The sequence below is a fragment of the Anomaloglossus baeobatrachus genome, chromosome 4 (assembly GCF_048569485.1).
Source record: "Anomaloglossus baeobatrachus isolate aAnoBae1 chromosome 4, aAnoBae1.hap1, whole genome shotgun sequence".
Classification (NCBI taxonomy): Eukaryota; Metazoa; Chordata; class Amphibia; order Anura; family Aromobatidae; genus Anomaloglossus; species Anomaloglossus baeobatrachus.
In genome coordinates this window covers 529,811,067-529,833,802 of record NC_134356.1, presented here as the reverse complement: position 1 = coordinate 529,833,802, position 22,736 = coordinate 529,811,067, and positions in this window count along the sequence as shown.

Below are 22,736 nucleotides of genomic sequence, written 5' to 3'. Positions count from 1 at the left end.
TTTGGCCCCGTGCTGAGCGTTGAGATGGGCAATTGGTGCAGCGGTCAAATATTACTCCATACTTTGCTCAATGATGTGCCAAAATAGCACAACATTTCCAGGTGAGTCTTCTCAACACATTGAGGCTCTCACTAATCCAATCTGGTTCACACACAGAGCACCTCTGTATTTGTTTAGGTTTAGTCTGTAGGGTTATGTCATTTTTTACATAGATAATGCCATGCAGAACAGTCTAAAGTCACATCAGAAGCACTCAGCTCCTGCACACAGTGGGTCTAGGTGCTCAATATGATGGGTCTATGATGCGCGCTGTGCTTGCTTTTCTGCTAGACTTGTGCCAGAGTATGGGACTTTGCTACATTCTATCACCCAAGCTCCCATTTAAGATTCCTCAAGAGTGACTGCTGCAAGAAGGTGTCTGGATATGCATCACATTTGCAGCAGGTTATAACAGCCAACAACCGCTCTACTGCAAGTTTGTGAACCCTTCAGCTTTTCATATTTCTGAATACATTTGAACTACACCAGATTTTCACACAAAATCTTACACACGTGTTTGAGAGATAAAAGCATGTGACTTAGAATTATCAGATAATTTAAAAGTGAAATTTGAGTCCGGTGTTAATCAATGGGAGGATAATCAGGTGTGACTTGTCTGTTTTACAGTACAGGAATCTATCAAAGTCTAAGCTCCACAACATGTTTTAGGAAGTGTGTCATCGACCAAACAAAGGCGATTTCTGAGAACCTCAGAAGAAGAGTTTGTGATGCTCATCAGGCAGGAAAATCTTACAAATACATCTCTAAATAGTTTGGACTCCACCAATCCAAAGTCAGACACATTATGTTCAAATGGAGGAAATCCACAATCATTATTACCTTTCCCAAGAGTGGTTGACAAACAAAGATCACTCCAAGAGCAAGGTGCATAATAGTTCAGAAGGTTACAAAGAAACCCAAGGTAACCCAAGCAACTAAAAACCTCTCTCACATTAGCTACTATGAAAGCACCTCTTCAGTGTTTTTTCTTTTCAGTGCTGGAGTCGTGTTTTAAATCTAAGGTCACCCCCCCCACACGCTGTCACATTCTCACCTTCTGGCAACTTAACCTTTACCGACATCGCTCCGGTCTCACAACGCCATCTTGTGACTGTAACTTCTGACTAGCTGGAGGTAAGAAGTTACGTCACAAACTCCTAATTTATCTCTATGAGAGCCAGAACAAGGACAGAAAAAGGATCTTATAGACTTGTATTGAGTTGTGACCTCTGGCATGCTCCATAAATCACTGGAATTGCCTCCGGGTAATAAATCACCTGAAACCAACCAGGATGGGGAACATATTTACCAAGGAAGTTGGCCAGGATGAGGGACATTACTACCTAATGAAGGGTGGGAGGGGCAAATTGTATGTATTTATAGGATTTAGAACACTACACAGGTCCATACATCTGACCAATATGTGAGGGTGGGTGCCCAGGCCTAAACTTTCCCCCTCTGCACATCAGACTCTGGTTACGCCACTATTAATAATATTTCCCACTCATGTTACCTACACACAATAATAGCTCAGCTCCCATTAACTATCCCTAGATGGAGATCAAAGGATTAATAGCAGTGGAGCAACAAGGTTAAGGAAAATGCAGAAGAATGTTAGGGTTTGGTCAAGGGGGTTAATGCCTTGCTCCCTGAGGTTACTTAGCCCAGTATGATCGTCATGATGCCTGTAGTATGTAACAAGGGTTAAGGATTAAGGAGGTTAATGCAGGGGTCCCAGTGGTTACTTAGCCCAATATGCTCGCCATGAGGCCGGTGGTCATAAAAAGAAAGAACATGTGTGGTCTTGGGTTTATAAATAAACAATAATGGGGGCTTATCCAGTGCCAGTTATGAGGGAATGAAACCTAAGGTTCCCTCCCACCATCCCTGGCAGAGGGCTAAGATGAACCTTTGTTCCCTCAGCAGCTAGGCCGGAGTAGAACAACTGGTTTATTAAGGCTACTTTCACACATCCGGATTTTTGCTCTGCGGCACAATACGGCGTTCTGCAGAAAAACCGCAACCGGCTTTTGTAACGCCGGTTGCATTTTTTTTTGCATAGACTTACATTAGTGCCGTATTGTGCCGCAGGGGCTTGCGTTCGGTCCGGTTTTTGCCGCATGCGGCAGATTTAGCCGATGCCGCGGCCGGATCGAACGTTCCCTGCAACGTTTTTTACTCCGGCAAAAAACACCGCATCGCACCGCATCCGGCCGCTGCGGCGCATTTTTCAATGCATACCTATGGAGGCCGGATGCGGCACGATGCGGAAAAAACCGCATCCGGTCGCCGCATGCGGTTTTTTCCACTGTGCATGCTCAGTAGCATGCCGCAACCGGAAAAAAACAGACGGGCCGCATGTAAAAACTTATGCAAAGGATGCGGTGTTTTCGCCGCATCCGTTGCATAGTTTTCACAGCCGGATTGAGCCGCAGTGCTCAAACCGGATGTGTGAAAGTAGCCTAACAGTTGTCCCATTCCTGTATCTCCTTATCTCCGTGTATACCTTCCGCCCAGCAGACATGTTGTGTTCGTGACTGTGGTGGGATAAGGGAACTTCTGATATACATATCCAACACTTCCCCTGTACAATCCATATCCAATGTTTCTGTGAAAATGATACATTTTATTCTTTATTCTATTTCTTTTCAGTTAGCCATTAAAAGGTATCAACCACTGAGGACTTTCTGTTCTTTTAAACAATTTTTTACATTTTATTCATGACTTCTATTGTTTTCACCATTGCATCTCAACATATTTTTTTGTTGATATGGTAATAGATACATGGGTTAAATGAGTCCAACTTGCTGTGGAGCAGGAGACTTTTTTAATGGTGTTCAACCCAAACTGGTAAAGTTACATTGAAAAGTGGGATTCTAAAATGTGGTTGATAAAATCTTGCTTGGAGACGAGCAATATTTTGTAGTCATAAAGAGTTCCCAGCAGATGTTTTGTAATAACCTTCTTTACTTTCACTTGGAGATATGTATGACAGGGAATCTGCTGGCTCCCTGCCTGTCACAGCATGCACTGCCTCATCCTCGATGTGCGTGACAGTCTAACCGCTTTACAGCATGATATGATTGGGAAAGTCACCTTTCTGATGTTTATTCCAAAAACTTCTATTCAAACAAGATGCATAAACATGCCTAAACTTCTGAAATCTAACAAGTCTCTGGAGCAAATAATCTGTCCGTATCCAATCGAAGCACAAACAGGAACAAAATGACAAAATATGTTCAAAACAACTAAAGCTTGCGAACTGGTAAGGCTGCTTTCACACATCCGGTTTTTGCTGAGCGCACAATACGGCGCTTTGCAGAAAAAACACAACTGTTTTCTTTTGCCGCCGGTTGCGTTTTTTTCCGCATAGACTTGCATTAGCACCATACTGTGCCGCATGGCCTTGCGTTGCGTCCATTTTTTGCTGGATGCGGCATATTTAGCCCATGCGGCGGCCGGATGGAACGTTGTCTGGCACATTTTTTTGTGCGGCGAAAAAAATGCATTGCGGCGGATCCGGCACAATTTACAATGCGAGACTATGGACGCCAGATGCGGTTTTTTGCACTGTGCATGCTCAGTATCAAGCCGCATCCGTCAAAAAACGGACGGGCAGCATGGAAAAACTTATGCAACGTATCCGTTTTTTTCGCCGCATCCGTTGCATAGGTTTTTGAGCCGGATTGAGCCGCACTGAAAAAACTGGATGTGTGAAAGCAGCCTAAACAAAAAGCTTCACTGTAAAGTCAGTTTCACATGTCATTTATCCTTATCAATGATGGTTTGGGTTCCTTTGGCCCACCAGTGATGGCATATCCTCTGCTAATATAGTAAACAGAGCGCATATACTGAATAGGACCACCACTGGACTCCCAAGTATACAAACAGGGATTTCAATGAATAAAATATGAGGTTTATTGAAGCTTTTTCCACAAATTGTATATCAATCTGATGAGCGCCTCTTTCTCTACAGCATACTGCCTGTGGATACTGTTATGTTTCTCTGAAAATAAGACAGGGTTTTATATTATTATTTGCTTCTAAAGATGCTCTTGGGTTTACTTTCAGGGGATGTCTTATATTTTGCCATGAACAACAATTTGCATTTATACTTGAACAAAATAATCAACATTTATTATATATAATCATGTCATCAGATTTTGGAACATGAACATCTTGTTTTAATCTTGTTACTGGTTCAGATGCACATTATCTTATCTGCTGTGCTATTCTCATGGTGCAGAACCAGTTTTATAGTGGTGGGTACATACCATATTTAAATTACCTGCTTAAATTTATTATCCTCTAAAGTATATACAGCTAAATTTACCACCCCTCCTAAAATAATTGCACTTAACAGACTCCAAACAATTAGTGTTGGCAAGTGAATGGGCTCTCACGCACAAATCTGCATCGCTGTCTACAGTGGTTAGCTCCCCCTAGTGACTGGAAGCAGTATCACTCATGCAGAGTGATACTGGTACTGATCTATTTGTCAGAGCTGCAGTGCAATGCAGTTGCAATGTCGAGAGACCTGACAGCAATGTAGAGCTCTATGTGAGAGGCCATTCACCTTCAGCACTTGCCAACTGTAATTGTTTGGGGCTTGGTGAGTGCGATTTTTTTTTTTTGTTTATTTGGGGGGGTCTGCTTTCTTTGCTGAAGAGTCCTGTTGTATAATTGCATACTTCCTTATGGAATTGCAACTAGGGTTTATTTTTGGAGCAGGGCCTATATTTTAAATTTACTCAAAGCCCCAAAAATCCTACTAGGGATTGTTTTCGGGATATGTCTTACTTTCGAGGAAATAGGGTAAAAGATTTTCAGCAATACAGGTTCCCTTTAACTAGTAAGAAAGCAGTGATACAATATTGCCCTCTCTATCTGATCAGGCTTGCTCAACAGGACTTGGGTCTATGCTCGCAGTAACACATTTACATAATTACATAATTAATACAATTGAAAAAAGACATGACCATTAAATTTAACTGAGCAATTTGAAAGGATAAGGTAGTGGGGCAATACAGCGCCTTGACATTTTTTTTATACCTAGTGAACTTTTCCATATTTTTTACAAGTTACGTTCACAAACTTCTATGTATATTATTTGGATGTTATGTGGTATAGCAAGTATTTATGAAGCATAAATGAAAAGATATATGGTTTTCTAAATATTTTAAAATTATAAAAATGAAAATTGTGACATGCATTTGTATTTAGCCCACTGAGTCAATACTTTGTAGGACCACCTTTTGCTACAATTACTGCAGCAAATCCTTTGGGATATGTCTCTACCATCTTTGCACACCCATAGGCTGAATTTTCTGCCTATTCTTTGCAAAATAGCTGTAGCTCAGTGAGATTCGATGTGAGTAGCAATTTTCAAGTCTTGCCACAGATTCTCAATGGGATTTATTTCTTGACTGTGACTGGGCCATCCACACACATGAATATGCTGTGATCTACCCCAATCCATTGTAGTTCTGGCAGCATGTTTAGGGGCGCTGTCCTTCTGGAAGGTGAACCACTACGCCCCAGTCTCAAATTGTTTTTAGCCTCTTACAGGTTATCCTCCAGGACTGCCATGTATTTAGCGCCATTCATCTTCAAATTAACTGTAACCAGCCTCTCTGTTCCTGCTGTAGAGAAACATCTCCACAGCATGATGCTGCCACCAGCATGTTTGATGGTGGGGATGGTGTTTTTTTGGGCAGTGTTTGTTTTCTGCAACATACTGTATAGTGCTTTGGTATTTAGCCTGAAAAGGTCTACTTTGGTCTCATCTGACCAGAGTGTGGCGCCCCTGACCTGGTCAATCACCACAGAGTACTGCACCCATGCTGGGGAAGTCCTTCAAGGTAATTCCAAAAGGCCAGGATGAGGTGTGTACACACAGACACATAGCAACCAGGTCTCCCACACCCTGAGAGGGTACCCTTGGGTAGCCCTGAAGAGGTTAACTTTCAATTTTCAGCAAAGGATGTAGTGGAGAGGCTGGAAGCTAGATGCAGTGGCAGACAGGAAAAGGAGGAGGAGCAAGCCAGTCTGGAGCAGAGTGTACAGAAGTTGCTGAAGGAAGCAGACGTACAGCCATGCTTGCCAGACCCTGCTGGTGTGGTAGCTGTTAGCGGGGGCGTACAGTGACCAGAAAGTCAGCCTGAAAGACACCTGCAGAGTGGCAGTCGAGTACGGGGATTGCTGGTAACTACGCATGCACAGGGAACAGGTCCCTAGAGCCAGATATCGATCTACTGATCTGCTAAACCTGCCGGTGAGGGGACTAGAGGTTCCTCACAAAAGATACAGAGTTCGAGCCTCAGCAGCAACAGGGGTACCCATAAGGAGATAGGACCAGAAGCCATCTCACCAGGTCCATGCTGCCGGCAAACGGGCCAGAAAGGGAAGGAGAGGCAGTAGCAACTTTCCCTGGATGAATCCCACGATACTGCAAGTGAGGGGTTATCCGAAACAAAAGAAGTGCAAGGAAGGTGAGTTAATAGCTACCCTCAGAATGGCCTGCAGGAATTCCTGCTTCCACCTGGTATAATCTCAGCATCGCCCGGGTTTCTCACCAACCATCCAAAAGTGAGTAAACAAGCTGAAAGACTTTCTGGACTGTGTTTCAGTTACTCTGCGACCTGTGGTTGCACACACATATACCCGAGCCCCTGGGGCCAGCCTCACTCTCGGGAGGCCATACCACCAGACTGCAGACACCATCAGCCCCAGACGCTTGTTAAACTACAGTGGCGGTCACCCATCACCCTGACCGCAAAACCGAGAGTGGCGTCACAACTCCTATACAAGTGAACCCGACCTACCTGTTGCCAGAAGGGTCCGTACAGAGAAGTCCCTGCAGTGCCCCGCATGCGACCGCTGCAGCGCTGTGGTGGGCGACTCAAGAGCACCTTTTTACATCTTTTAACTCATGTCAGCTGTGTTTCCCCTACATGGCTTTTTGCAAACTGCAATAAGAGTTTCTTATGGCTTACTTTAAAAAATGGCTTTCTTCTTACCACTCTTCAATCAAGACTAGATTTGTGGAGAATATGACTTAGGGGGGCTTTACACGTTGCGACATCGCTACCACTATATCGTCGGGGTCACGCCGTTAGTGATGCACATCCGGCGCCGGTAACGACATCGTAACGTGTAAATCCTAGATGGAACAATGAACAAGCACAGAAGCGTACAATATCGCTGATCTGTGTAACGTTGTTCATTTCCATAATGTCGGATCGACCGCAGGTACGATGTTTGTCGTTCCTGCAGCTCCACACATCGCTGTGTATAAACCAGCAGGAGCGACAAACATCTCCTTACCTGCGTCCACCGGCAATGCGGAAGGGAGAAGGTGGGCGGGATGTTATGTCTCGCTCATCTCCGCCACTCTGCTTCTATTGGCCGACCGTTTAGTGACGTCGCGGTGACGCCGAATGCACCTCCCCCTTGAAGGAGGGATTGTTCAGCGGTCGCCGCAACGTCGCCAACCAGGAATGTGCGTGTGAAGCTGCCGTAGCGATAATGTTCGCTACGGCAGCAATCACCATATATCGCGTGTGTGACGGGGGCGGGTGATATCGCGCTCGGCATCGCTAGCAATTGCTAGCGATGTCGCAACGTGTAAAGCACCCCTAATAGTTGTCCTGTGGACAAATTCTTCCATCTGAGTTGTGGATCTCTGTAGATCCTACAGAGTGACCATAGGCCTTTTTACTGCTTCTGTAATTAATAAGTGCTCTACTTGCTTTAGATGTCAGTGTAGGTGAACGGCCATGTCTTGGTAGGTTTGCAGTTGGTTGTGCCATACTACTTCCATTTTTAGATGACGGACTCTTCTTCACAACGTTATCCCTGACCTGTCTGATGTGTTCTTTGGTTTTTATAATGCTGTTTGATTCCTAGTTTCCTCAAACAAACTTTGGAGGCCTTCGCAGAACAGCATTAGATATACTAAGAATAAATGACATGCAGGTGGACTCAATTTACTAATTAGGTGACTTCAGAAGCCAATTGGTAACTCAGAATTTTTTTAGAGACTTATCAGATTACATGGCGCTAAGTAAAAATACATGTCACAATTTTCAGATTTATATTTTTAAAATATTTAAAAAACATGTATAATTTCCGTTACACTTCTCAAATGCTTGCTACTTTGTGTTGGAATATCACATAAAACCCCAATAACATAAATTGACATATGTGGGTATAATGTGAAAAGTTCATGGTGTATAAATACTTTTAGAATGCACTGTAGGTACAACCATAATGCTTGAACCTGTCTGCCCTAAATGTGCAAATTTGTCCCTCCTGATTCCTAATGTAGATCAGCTGGATCAACATTTAGAACAAGAATTTTACTCATTTACATACTGTATTTTTCAGATTGTAAGACGAGCTTTTCCTCCCAAAAATTTGTTTGGAAAATGAGGGGTGTGTCTTAGGGCTCATGCGCACATAACTGCTGAATATTCTGCAGTGATTTGCCAGCACATGTGCGCGACAAATCGCTGCAGAAAGACTGGATAACGGATGCAGTTTTTTTGTTAAAAAAAGCCGATTTCATGCGCTCTGGATGCTGCCCCCACCATAGACAGAGCGGGAGCTGCACCCAGAACGAACAAATAATTGACATGATGCTTTTATGAATGCACGGATTTGGGTAAAAATCTTAGCACCTAAATCGCTGCGTTCATAAAAGCATCGTGCGCACGTGTCATGCGCAATCTTCATAGATTTTGCTGGGGACGCAAGACGCATGCATTTACGCTGCAGTGCAATACGCAGCATAAATGCATGTGAGTACGCAACGTGCGCATGAGCCTTTATAATCCGAATGCACCTTACCCTGAGGTGGTGGAGAGGGGTAGCAGAAGGTAGGGGCAATGCCGGGGCCTGAGGGGTGGTGTGTTGAGGAGCGTGGCACGATGTGCTGTAGTGCTGTGGGCTGCTGAGCTGCAAGCGGTAAGACAGGGGCATCCTGAAGATGTTGGCAGTGCGGACTTCAAATAATGGCGCGTCGACACATGCACAGATGGAGCTCACGGCTAAAGATCTCATCTGCGTATGCGCCGCCTCCGGCCCATTGATCTCTTAGCAGCAGACTTAAGTAAAATATCACCCGGAGATGGTGTGTGTGCAGATGGTATCTCAGCTTGTCATTAAGGTTCAATCTTCGCAAGCGCCGACTCCGGGTGTCATTTCTTTGAAGCCCGCACCGACAGTTTCTGGAAGTTGCCTACTTCACAGCATCTGGGACACCAGCCGGCCGCACCTCTCACAGCATTGATCTGCTCCACCACTGCCTGTACCTCCTGTGACCCCACTCCACCAACACTGCCACACCCTCACCGGTAAGACAGACACCACTGGAGTGTAAAATGGACCCCATTTTTTTTACCCTTTTTTTCCCTCTAAATTTGGGGTGTGTCTTATAATCCGGTGAATCTTTTAAACCGAAAAATATGGTAAGTATTTATTTATTTTTTTTTTCTAACAAAGAATCTGTCTTTTCTGAAGCATTGATGGTTCCCACTGTCACTAGCTCCTTGGGTAGACTATTCTACAAATTAATAGTTCTCATGGTAAAGAAGGCTTGTCTCCTCTGGAGTCTTAATCTTTTTTTTACTTCTTCAGAAGTTCTCTTTTTAGGGTGTTTTCCATAGATCATCTGTCGACCATATTTTATGTTTGTCCCCCCTGGTCTTCTCAAGACTAAATAAATGTATTTCTTTTACTATGTCTTCATAAGAAACATCCTCCATGACCCTTATCAATTTTGTGTCTCTTCTTTGTACTTTCTCTGACTCCAGGGCATGCTTTCTATGAATTAGTGCTCATAATTGCACTGCACATTCCACATAAGTCCGCACTAATGCTTTTTAATGTGGTAGTATTATTACGTCCCAGTCTCTCGAGTTCATGCCTTGTTTAATACATGACAATATCTTACTATCTTTTGAAGTCACTGGTTGACATTACATACTGTTTTTTAGCCTGTGATCTATGAGTACAGCCAGATTCTTTTCTATGTGACTCTTCAAGTTTTACGCTCCTAGAACAAATGATGCCCACATATAATTTCAGCCCGGATGCATAACTTTACATTTAGGTATCTACGGTACATTGAGCCTCCTCTGCCACGTGGATGCCAAGCACTCACTTTATCCATGTCAGCCTGTAATTTAGGAACATCTTCCATAGACTGCACTATACTACATGAGTTGGTGTCATCCATGAACATAGAAACAACAGTATTAATCCTGCCTTCTATATCATTAATAAATAATTTGAATGTCCCTTATTGCAGAGAACATCATTCTTACACAATCCAAAATATTCTTGTCTAAATTTCACACTTCTTTGGCAGAATATGATTTGTTTTCAGAGTAATCATTACCTGGAAGGCCACTAGAATTAAAGGTCATGTATCACAAATATTTAATAATAATTATTAAATATACAGTTAGGTCCAGAAATATTTGGACAGTGACACAATTTTCGCGAGTTGGGCTCTGCATGCCACCACATTGGATTTGAAATGAAACCTCTTGTAGGAATTGTACACATTTCTTTACAAACACTCCACATTTTAGGAGGTCAAAAGTAATTGGACAAATAAACCAAACCCAAACAAAATATTTTTATTTTCAATATTTTGTTGCGAATCCTTTGGAGGCAATCACTGCCTTAAGTCTGGAACCCATGGACATCACCAAACGCTGGGTTTCCGACTTCTTAATGCTTTGCCAGGCCTTTACAGCCGCAGCCTTCAGGTCTTGCTTGTTTGTGGGTCTTTCCGTCTTAAGTCTGGATTTGAGCAAGTGAAATGCATGCTCAATTGGGTTAAGATCTGGTGATTGACTTGGCCATTGCAGAATGTTCAACTTTTTTGCACTCATGAACTCCTGGGTAGCTTTGGCTGTATGCTTGGGGTCATTGTCCATCTGTACTATGAAGCGCCGTCCGATCAACTCTGCGGCATTTGGCTAAATCTGGGCTGAAAGTATATCCCGGTACACTTCAGAATTCATCCGGCTACTCTTGTCTGCTGTTATGTCATCAATAAACACAAGTGACCCAGTGCCATTGAAAGCCATGCATGCCCATGCCATCACGTTGCCTCCACCATGTTTTACAGAGGATGTGGTGTGCCTTGGATCATGTGCCGTTCCCTTTCTTCTCCAAACTTTTTTCTTCCCATCATTCTGATACAGGTTGATCTTTGTCTCATCTGTCCATAGAATACTTTTCCAGAACTGAGCTGGCTTCATGAGGTGTTTTTCAGCAAATTTAACTCTGGCCTGTCTATTTTTGGAATTGATGAATGGTTTGCATCTAGATGTGAACCCTTTGTATTTACTTTCATGGAGTCTTCTCTTTACTGTTGACTTAGAGACAGATACACCTACTTCACTGAGAGTGTTCTGGACTTCAGTTGATGTTGTGAACGGGTTCTTCTTCACCAAAGAAAGTATGCGGCGATCATCCACCACTGTTGTCATCCGTGGACGCCCAGGCCTTTTTGAGTTCCCAAGCTCACCAGTCAATTCCTTTTTTCTCAGAATGTACCGGACTGTTGATTTTGCTACTCCAAGCATGTCTGCTATCTCTCTGATGGATTTTTTCTTTTTTTTCAGCCTCAGGATGTTCTGCTTCACCTCAATTGAGAGTTCCTTAGACCGCATGTTGTCTGGTCACAGCAACAACTTCCAAATGCAAAACCACACACCTGTAATCAACCCCAGACCTTTTAACTACTTCATTGATTACAGGTTAACGAGGTAGACGCCTTCAGAGTTAATTGCAGCCCTTATAATCCCTTGTCCAATTACTTTTGGTCCCTTGAAAAAGAGGAGGCTATGCATTACAGAGCTATGATTCCTAAACCCTTTCTCCGATTTGGATGTGAAAACTCTCATATTGCAGCTGGGAGTGTGCACTTTCAGCCCATATTATATATATACCGTAATTGTATTTCTGAACATGTTTTTGTAAACAGCTAAAATAACAAAACTTGTGTCACTGTCCAAATATTTCTGGCCCTGACTGTATGAACAAATATTTTTAAAATAGTATAAAATTTGCTGTAGTAAAGATTTTTTGGGGCTGTCATTTTTATTTGCTGGTTTGTATTATAGCTGGTCATTTATTTACCACTAATATGGCAAACCCAGGCCACAGCAAATTGCAGTCGGACACTCTCCACATCTCCCATGCTATGACCTTTTTAGCTGTGACCTGTTCATGCCTCTATAATACACAATTCAGAGGAGTGAAGGGAGACGGGTGCCATTTTATTGTAACTAAGTGGTATATACTGGGTTGTAGTTTCCCTTTGTCACTGCTAATTACTGTGTTCATTTGGGGCAGGAGGTCCAGCCATCCAGGCACCAGCACAGTGTTAGGCCTCTTTCACACGTCCGTGAAAATCACGCACGTTTTTCAAGGACGTGTCAAAGGTGTGTGTTGCTCTCCGTGTGCCGTGTGTATGGCACACGTGTGTTCTCCGTGTGCCGTTTTTATGTTATGCGTGATAACACATGGAGAACGGGAACTTTCTGCTCACCTGTCCCTGGCGCTGCTATCCGTGGTTCTGATCTACGACTCCGGTCCTGCCGACTCCCCGCTGCTGCTGCTCCCGGCCCTCGGTGCAGTGAATATACGATGAGCAGCAGCGGCAGAGACAGCAGCACTGGAGAAGGTGAGTATAGAAATTCCTTTTATTTCACAGACACGTGTGTTTCCTTCGGTGCATGTCACACGGATCACATCCGTGCGGTCCATGTGAGGTCCGTGTACTCCCGTGATGTCGGAGAAAAATGGACATGTCTACGTTTGGAGCACACGGGCACATGTATGCTCCACATGGACACACGGTCCATGGCAAAACACGCACGTGAGCGCAGACCCATTGATTTTAATGGTTCTACGCGTGCCCGTGTCTCCGGCATGTGAGGAAATGGACCAAACATGTACAGGAGACATGAATGTGTGAAGGGGGCCTTAGAGATAGCAGATCCAGGGACCAGTGCAGTGCTAGAGATAGCAGATCTGGGGACCAAGACAGTGTTAGAGATAGCAGATTCGTGGATCAGGGCAGTGTTAGAGGTAGCAGATCCGGGGTCCATGGCAGAGGTAAAGATAGCAGATACAGGGACCTGAGCAGAGGTAGAGATAGCAGATCCAGGTACCAGGGCAGTGATAGAGATAGCAGATCTGGATACCAAAGTAGAGGTAGATATAGCAGACCAGGGAGCAGGGCAGTGTTAGGCCCTGTGCCCACGGGAGAAGATATCTGCGGAATTTTCTGCACGTATTTCTGCAGGTTTAATGCAGCAGCTCCCCGGAATCCACAGCTATCCATTGCTATGGATTTCATTCGGAATTGTTGCGGAAAACCTGCGGAAAACGTGCGGAATTTGAGCGTTATTCCTGCGGATTTCCCCCCCTGTATCTCCATAGTAGAAAGGCAGGAAATCCGCAGGAATAATTGACATGAAGTTACGTGCAACTAAGGGAAAGCTGCAGTATTTTCCGCAGGTGCAAAATCTGCAGCATTGAAACAACACTCCACAAAAGGCTGAACGGAGTCCACAGCGGAGCCATGGGCAAAGTGACTCATGACTGACTTTGAAGGGCAACGAGGGGTTAACACTGGTTGCAGGGAAAGAAAGCGCGGGCTGTGGGGGGTCAGAAGTTTAAGGGGCTGGGAAAAGTGCTAGGGGTGGTCAGTTGGGAATATAGGATCAGTAGAAGGGGTGGGTACTATCAGAACAGCATGTGAAGCCAGCAGAAAAGGTCCTGTGCTCTCTTCACCTCGTCTCCTGATGTGACTGTGATCATGGTGATTTAAGAACTTCTGGAGCAACTTCAGGGTGCTGCCAGCAGCAGCTGCATCAGAGTACAGGTGCTGCAGATATTGGGAGGTTCGGCTGTGGGGGATGCTACAGAAGATCCACTTCCCCAGTGGGCACGCAGGGCGAGGGTGCCTGACAGTCTGCCACCAGGAGCAGCTCCTGAGGTCTCTGTGGTGCCGCAAGAGCCCCCTCCCCGGGGACCCTCCCTGTCCATCTCTCCATCCTGTGCTTTTAGATGGAACAGGGGAGGAATCTTACAAGGCAGCCGGGACCTGCGGAGGTGGGTGGGGCCTCGGTGTATCACGTGACCGAGGCTCTGCCTCAGGCCTCTAGTGATCAGGGCTTCAACAAGATGGCGGCGGTTCTTTCCAGTGATATATCTGTTGGGGGGACTGCTTGTGGTGGCAGCAACTGGACATCCGGAGAAACACCCAGAGACAGAGGTCAGCGCGGAGGGCGGTGTTACGGGGGGCTGTCTGATAATAACCGAAAGGAGTATCAGACAGTCAGGGTCCACCGTGCAAAGACTTTGCTGCAGACTATGGCAGAGTGCAATACCTCTGTTAACTCACAGAAAGATATAATAAGAAAGTAAAGCAATTCCTCCCTTACTTGGAGGGTGTGTGGAATGATCTCTGTTAATAATCACAGAGACAAAGGCAATGTGTGCGAAATGGCACCTACCTAGGTCCGCTCTTCTAGTGGTGCAAAAGAGACGAACAGCAGCGTAAGCCGCACAAAGCTCCTACCTGCGTTCGCTCCACTAGTGTGCGAGGACACGAACCACTAGATATGGCACCTGCCTAGGTCCGCTCTTCTAGTGGTGCAAAAGAGACGAACAGCAGCGTAAGCCGCACAAAGCTCCTACCTCTGTTCGCTCCCCTAGTGTGCGAGGATACGAACAACTGCCAGACGCAGTATAAGGAACGTTACCCTAGCGGCAACGTCCACCTACGAGTACAATCACAAGGCCCAGCCAGACCATGTGCCTCAGGCACCTGCCTATGTCCGCTCCCCTAAGAGGTAAGGATACGGACAGCAGCCGAAGCTGTAAGGTATAAGAACGCTACCCTGCCGGTAGCGCTCACCTAGCATAGACAGAGGAATGCCTAGAGGAACGCGCACAGAGCGTCTACTCATATGCATGAACCAAGAGGACTGAGCACCATGCGGCGTGTGTCAGGGTCTTATATAGACTCTGTGCCTCATCCAAGATGGAGGACACCAGAGCCAATCCGCTTCCAGAACGACAGGAGTGACGTCATGCTGGCCTATCACCGAGCAAGACGTCACAAGCACATGACCAGCGACCAATCGGCATAGAAGGTGTCAGAGACATGTGACCTCGTGTCAGCGATGATGTCACCCGCACATGTGCAATGGCTCCAAGATTGGACTTAGTCTCCGGCGCTCGCACATGTGCAGTAGCAAGAAATCTGGACTTAGTCTCCAGCGCTCGCACATGTGCAGTAGCAAGAAATCTGGACTTAGTCTCCAGCGCTCGCACATGTGCAGTAGCAAGAAATCTGGACTTAGTCTCCAGCGCTCGCACATGTGCAGTAGCAAGAAATCTGGACATAGTCTCCAGTGCTCGCAGCAACCGTAACAGGCGGCTTCAGGCTTGAGGTCAGAAAAGCAAAGGTCGACATCAAGGAAAAGGTCAGCGCGGAGGTCTTCATCGGGGAAAGAGGTCAGCACGGAGGTCTTCATCGGTGAAAGAGGTCAGCGCGGAGGTCGTCATTGGGGAAAGAGGTCAGCGCGGAGGTCGTCATCGGGGAAAGAGGTCAGCGCGGAGGTCGTCATCGGGAAAAGAGGTCAGCGCGGAGGTCGGCATCGGGAAAAGAGGTTAGTGCGGAGGTCGGCATCGGGGAATGAGTTCAGAACGGAGGTCGTCATTGGGGAATGAAGTCAGCGCTTAGGTCTTCATCGGGGAAAAAGGTCAGCGCGGAGGTCTTCATTGGGGAAAGAGGTCAGCGCGGAGGTCGTGATCAGGGAAAGAAGTCAGCGTGGAGGTCGTCATCGGGAAAGAGGTCAGCACGGAGGTCGTCATCGGGAAAAGAGGTCAGCGCGGAGGTCGTCATCGGGGAATGAGGTCAGCGCGGAGGTCGTCATCGGGCAATGAGGTCAGCGCGAAGGTCGTCATCGGGGAATGAGGTCAGCGCGGAGGTCGTCATCGGGGAATGAGGTCAGCATGGAGGTCGTCATCGGGGAAAGAGGTCAGAACGGAGGTCGTTATCGGGGAAAGAGGTCAGCGCGGAGGTCGTCATCGGAGAAAGAGGTCAGCGTGCAGGTTGTTTTCAGTGAGGTGGTCAGCGCGGAGGTCATCATCTGGCTGGCGGTCAGCATGGAGGTTGTTTTCAGTGAGGTGGTCAGCGCGGAGGTCATTATCTGGCTGGAGGTCAGCGTGGAGGTCGTTTTCAGCTCGTTAATGGTTCTCGGGAAGGAGGTCGGCTCAGGGATCGATATCTGCAAGGAGGTTAGCATTGAGGAGGAGGCTGTCGTCATCACGATGGAGGTCGCCTTTGTGTTGGAGGTCAGCAGCATGGAGGGGCTCGTCGTCGCGGATGAGGTCTGTGTCGAGGAAGAGGTCGTCATCTAGGAGGGGATGATCCACGTCGTGGGAGGTCGTTCAACAGGTAGTCTGCTCCCTGGTGGTCCAGCTAGGTTTGATTGCGGCGGCTTGCTGGGGTCTCCCTGGGCAAGCTGCTTAAGCGGCTTGAGTGCCTCAACATCCTGAGGAGAGTCATCGGCTCGAATCGGGCGTTCCGGCTGGTGGGTTCCATGCCCCCACGCAGCCTGGTGAGTTTAATTCTCTGTTCTGTGTGTGTTCATCTAGTGCAATTTTCGTGGGTGGGTGTTTAATCAGGCCTAGGGGGAATGGTGGCGGTCTTAGTTTTAGCATGTTGGGGGCCTCTGTGGGGTCAGTTAGTAGGGTCTGCAGCATGTTAGGGTTTGGGAAGGAGTAGCCGGAACGTGTGGAGCAGGCAAAGGCCGGGTCAATGGGGTCCTCTGTTTCTGTTTTGGGTGCCGGGCGTTGAGGCAGGTCCCCGTTTGGTCATCAAGTTAGGCCACATCTTGTGGTGGGGGTCGCGGTGTCAGGGCAGACAGAGAAGGGCGAGTGGTTAAACTTTTGATTTTGTTAACTGGCTTCAGGTGCTTGCCATTCTGCAAGCATCATGGGCACGCAAAAAAAAAAAAAAAAAGGGGGGGGACCCTGAGAATTGTTCAGGGGTGTTCTGCTACAAGGAAGGTTCATTGGTTTTGTAGCGATTACACCCAATGTTGAAATGATGGGCAGTTCAGGCAGTGAAAGGATGGGTGACACTGCATAAGGCAAGATCAGAAAGCTCTGGGGGCCCAGTCGCACGCGGGGATGGATCTGCGGTGGATCGGTGGTTGCGGTTAAATTGCGGACAGACAATCAGTGCCAGGTTTGTGGCTGTGTACAGATGGAGTGGTGTGTCCGGGGTTTCGCTGCGGCCGTGGATCTGCCGAGGATTTGTCACTGGGTGTGATGGGGCCTTACGGCTCGTTCAGATACCAGGGTTCAGGCTGCGGTGGGTTCTTTTCCTGGAGCACCTTGTTGCTTGTACCAGGCAGAATGAATTTGGGGGTGATACTGGAAAGGGGGGAGTGAAGCCACTTTCTCGTCACATGCCGTTCCTTTTAGTTTTTTGTTATGAATCATAATAATAATAATAGTAAATGTATATCAAATATAATAATAATTTGGGTGCGAGGTATGGTGCAGGTATTGGGCGGTTCAGTTTTATCTCTGCCATTTCTGGTAGTTTTCTTTGTTAGGGGTGGTGCAAAAGAAGGAGCCGATAAATTCCGGGTCACTTGGGAGTTGTCGTTTCTGACATGCCGTTTGTTGCCAGGGCGTCCTGACAGCATGCATTTGTTAGGTTGTTTTGGGATGGTTCATATTTTGTGGTCTGGTGTTTACTTATGGTTTGCCCTATTTTCTTGTGCCTATTGGAAGGGTTTGGTTCATTTCTAGAATGGGGGGGTTGCAGTATGGCTGGGTTGCTGATGATGAGTCTTACCTCAAAAAAAAACAACAGCAAAAGAAAAAAACAAAAAAAACCAAAAAAACTTCCTGTACATGGGGCGGTCAGCTCTCCATTTTTGGCATCTTTGCTGAGGGCTAGGGCATGGATAGTTCGTCAGTTTACCAAGAGAGAAAGAAGGGCCCTGGCAGTTGTCTGAACATCTTGGGAATCTCCATTGATTCTAGAAGGATGGAGAGCAGGGGAGGATTGAGTACAGGTTACGGGACAAGGAAGTGTGGCTTTCCTCACTGAAGTGCGCAAAGCGGGTTATATATTTAAAAAAAATAAATAAGTAAAATAAAATGCAGTGGCAGACCTTTGGTTGTTGCTGGGCATGCTTTAATTTGCTTTTGCATGTGCCCATAGCCAGAATTATTTGGGTAGTGGGAAGGTGGCTATGGCGGGGGCAAGGCCCCCACGCTTTGTATATGGTTGCTGGAGTAACTCTTCAATGACCTGGCAGTAAGGGCCAGGATATATTTTCCTGGGTAGTTTTAATGGCTGGTCGTTAGGGTTTTGGAGCTTCTGGCCTATTTTGATTGTGAACTTTTACTGTAGCGGCAGGTTGGGTTAGTTGTCAGAACTTTCAGCAGGGTAAATGGGGGATGGACATAGAGCCACGATCTTGGGTGGAGGCAGTGTTTTACCAGGAATCGGATTTTGTTGGAGTTTTTCCTTGGTAGTGGCCAGTTCCATGTGGGGGGAATACTTCAGCAATAAAAACATCAGTTTTCATTGCTTCAACAGGTGTTTTTGGCAACTAATTTTTGGTGTTTCTCCTCCGTTAACGGGGCTATGGAGGCACTTTGGGTTACGGTGCCTATTTGCTTTAGTGCTTTAGCACGTAGATAGTGGCAGTGCAGGTACTAGGTGTTTGGAAATTAGCGTTAATGCTCTTTTTCAATTGTAGTGGGATCGTTTTTGGTGCCTGGCACTAGAGGCAGAGTCCACCAGCTGCAAGTGGCCGGAGGAGCTTTGTGAGGTGGTATTTGGGCACTAGGCTTATTATGAATGACAGTATCCTTTGCTGGGGGGTACTAGGTTAGCATATGAGGCGGATTGGTGAGGCAACGGGGAATCGGAGTCAGGAATTCGGCATGGGGGAGTCTGAGGAGGATTTGGTAGGGGCACTGCTGTGTTGGTTACGCAGGGTGTCGGCTGAAGGAAGGTCTGAGTCTGAGGTTAATAATTTATGGCTCAGACCACTTCTGGTTGTAAGTTTCAATGTCTGGTTGATGTCATTAAACTGTTTAGTGCAATTTTTGAGGGGTTTGAGGGATGAGTCCTTTAACCGGACTGGTTAATTGCTTGGAACAGTGGGCACTGCCAAGACCAGTGAGTAATTCCCCCATTTGAGGTGAAGTGGTTTTCGGCTAGTTGTTCTTAGTTGCTCTTTGGGGAATTAGGGGAATTGGTGGCTCCATCGTCAAGTGGAGGTGGCATGTTGAGTCAGGATGTTTTGGGGTAACCTACCCCATGGAATGTTTGGTTGGAATGGTCAAACTGAATACATCTTAAATATATATTTAAAAATAAAAAGTGGGGGGTCAGGTTGTGAGCAGTAAAGAGGTTGATAAGGCGGTCAGTAGAGTGTTGCAGGGGGTATTTATTTATGTTGGGGGGGTGATCGCTCAGGCCCATTGGTGGTCTTGGGCCTCAACCAAGGCAGAAAAGTGGGTGACTTCCTGCAAAAGTATAATTTAAAAAAAAAAAAAAAAAAGCACCACCGGTTGGATAATTGGGTCACTGTTCTGAATTGGGGGGCGGGGGGGTTTGCTGGCAGATGAGAGGAGGAATGAGTGCCAGCGGGGTTGGTTGAGAGATCACATTCTAGTGCTTGGGATCTGGTTCCAGGTATGAGTGGTCTAAAGTAGCACTGGATTTTCACCGTTTTAAGGTTGGATTGTGCCCCCGATGTGCTGGTGTTGCACATGGGTGAAAATGATGTGGGGATATCCCCTTGTGGGGATTAAATTGGCGTTATTTGCCAAGGTTTACTGCAGCTATGCTCCACCTCCCCAAGAGGTGAAGATGGTGCAGAAAGGATATTGTGCCTACAAAACCTTACTGGGGGTCCGGTCGATAGAGGGGATCGACAGGACTGAAATTAAGATGGATAGGGCAGTGGGGAGTTTCTTGGCTTGGTGGATGCACCTGTGGTTAGCAGGTGTTCAGTAAGGTGGAGCGAGCACTTTGTTTGGTGGGGTGACTCGCATTATGAGGTCTCAGGTAATGCTCGTGGTTGATAACAGAGAGTAGTAGAATAGGGTGTCCAAGCCGTGCCAATGACTAGCCGATCATGAAGATTGTAGATTAATGTTGCTTTTATTCAATGCACAGGTCAACGCGTTTCGGGAGACACAGCTCCCTTCCTCAGGATAGACTGGCAAGAAACATCAAATTTGATGCGGAGCCATGGGCAAAGTGACTCATGACTGACTTTGAAGGGCAACGAGGGGTTAACATTGGTTGCAGGGAAAGAAAACGCGGGCTGTGGGGGGTCAGAAGTTTAAGGGGCTAGGAAAAGTGCTAGGGGTGGTCAGTTGGGAATATAGGATCAGTAGAAGGGGTGGGTACTATCAGAACAGGATGTGAAGCCAGCAGAAAAGGTCCCGCCCTCCCGCCCTGTGTTATGCTGGGGGTGTGGGTTTCATCAGGAGAAAGTTTTGTATATTTTAGTAATGTGTCGGCATCATTTCGGCCGGGTATTTTATTTATTTACTGTCATGTTGCGGTAGTGAGGTGGGGTTCTTGGAGTTGGTGGTAAAATGGTGGTGGGGGGTTTTACATCAGGTGGATGGTAACCCCCCTTCTTTTATTTGGAATGGTAATTACCTGGCAGACTTTGGGGCTCTCCAGGGTGGGGTCCCCTGGGAGTCGGTGTTAGGGAAATGGTTTTCCGGTCATGGTGTCCCCGAGCTTGTGGTCGTTTGCGGCTGGGGACAACTGCGGATGGTTTATCAATTTTATGGGAACGTCCGCCAGGTTTTGGAGCTCCAAGAGCCCTCCTCGCTTTAAAGAAAGGTATTTATTTAATGTCATGATTGTGTAATAAAGGCCGATTTGTCCACATTATCCAAGCGGGTGTCATGTCTTCATTGGAGGGGGAATCTGTGGGATGAAGGGGTTAGTGCATTGCGGGAAGGAAGCATCTACAATAGTACAGTCATGACATAGGATAACATGGGGAGTGTCTGTGTGACGCCCTGGCAAAACCAGGTAGTCACAGAGGTTGTACAAATCTCTCAAGTACAAAACTCCATCCTCCTTGGTAGTCCAACACCAAACCCACACCCAGATGCACAACACCAGCCAGTAAAGCCTTTTCACCCCCCACCCCCCCATGACAATAGACTGGACTGGACTTTGTGTGCAATTCTTTGGAACTGTGAGTACACATCCATCCCCGGTCCAACCCTGCATGTCATTCTCCGCAGTCACCACTCCTGTACACCGTGGGCCCCGGGACTACACCTCCCCTACCCGTGGAGGGGATTCCATCCTGCTGCACCACTCCATCAGCCCTGGGCGTCCCATCACCAGGCAGCGGCGGTGCTACCAACTCTCACCGCAACCCACGGAGGGCATCATTGACAAATCAATCCCCTGTAAATACCCCCTTTCCTACGGTTGTGAGGACGAACAGCCATACGAGCCCGAGTCCGGCTACCACTCGAGCCGAAGTAACAAACCCGGATCCGAGCAGCCCCTGCAGTGGCCCGGCCTCCCGTCCGCAACATCTGTACTTGTGCAAACCTGGAAAATCTTGAAAATCTGCAGGTTTTCCGCAGCAAAATCCGCATGTATTTTCTACCGTGGGTGTCGCGGGCGGAGGAGGGGATGCTGCGCTCACCCACTGCTCGGGTCCGGCTGCTGCTGCTGCTGATCGGTGGTGGCTCGAGCGGTGGGTCGGATCCCGGGGACTCGAGCAGCGTTCCTCGACCGTGAGTGAAAGGGGGGTGGTGTGTGGTTTGGGGATATTGTCTGTGACGCCACCCACGGTTGTGGTGAAGTTGTGACACCACCGCTGCTCTGGACGGGGATCCCGGGAGCAATGACAGGGAGCAGCTTGGATGTTGGTTCTCCCCTCCGTGGGTAGGGGGGTTGGTTGTCCCGGGGCCCGAGTGAGGGGTTGGGGATGACAGGCGGGTTACGGGGCCTGGTGAGGTACAGGGTCGCGGGGGCAGCGCTGTGCCGCACGGCACGGTGGTACTCACTCAGCCAGTAATTTACACTAAGTCTCTGGTCAAACAAACGGCTGGATGGACGGGTCCCACAGACGGCTGCGGTTGTTCTCCTCCCGGTAGGTTGATGGTGACTGCCTTTCCCTGCACCTGTGTTGTGTTTACGGTTCCGATAGCTTCCCACCGTTAACCCGCTCCCCAGCTTGGATGGATGCTGAGGGAGCCCCTTTTGCCCGCAGGCTCTGGCCCTGGGAACTGTAGCCTTGGCGGTGACTGTGTTTCCCTTCATGGTTTGAGCTGTTGCCTTCAATCGGGTCTTGATTGCTGGGAAACCCCGGAGGTTCCCTTCGCTAACGGATTTGACCGGTTTTACGGCGACTCCAAGCCTGGTCGAGGTCCGTAGGCCCTGCCGAATGGTGCTGGCTTCTCTTCACTCCCCGATCCGGTACCGGCGGGCCACCACCCGTCCCCGGTCCTTACGGTTCACTCCAATCAGCCTCTCCTGCAGACGGTCACGACCGTCTGCCAACCTTGCTGTATGTGCCCGGGCCACACACCCGGACACCGTCAGGCTGCTCCTCTACCACTTCCCTTCT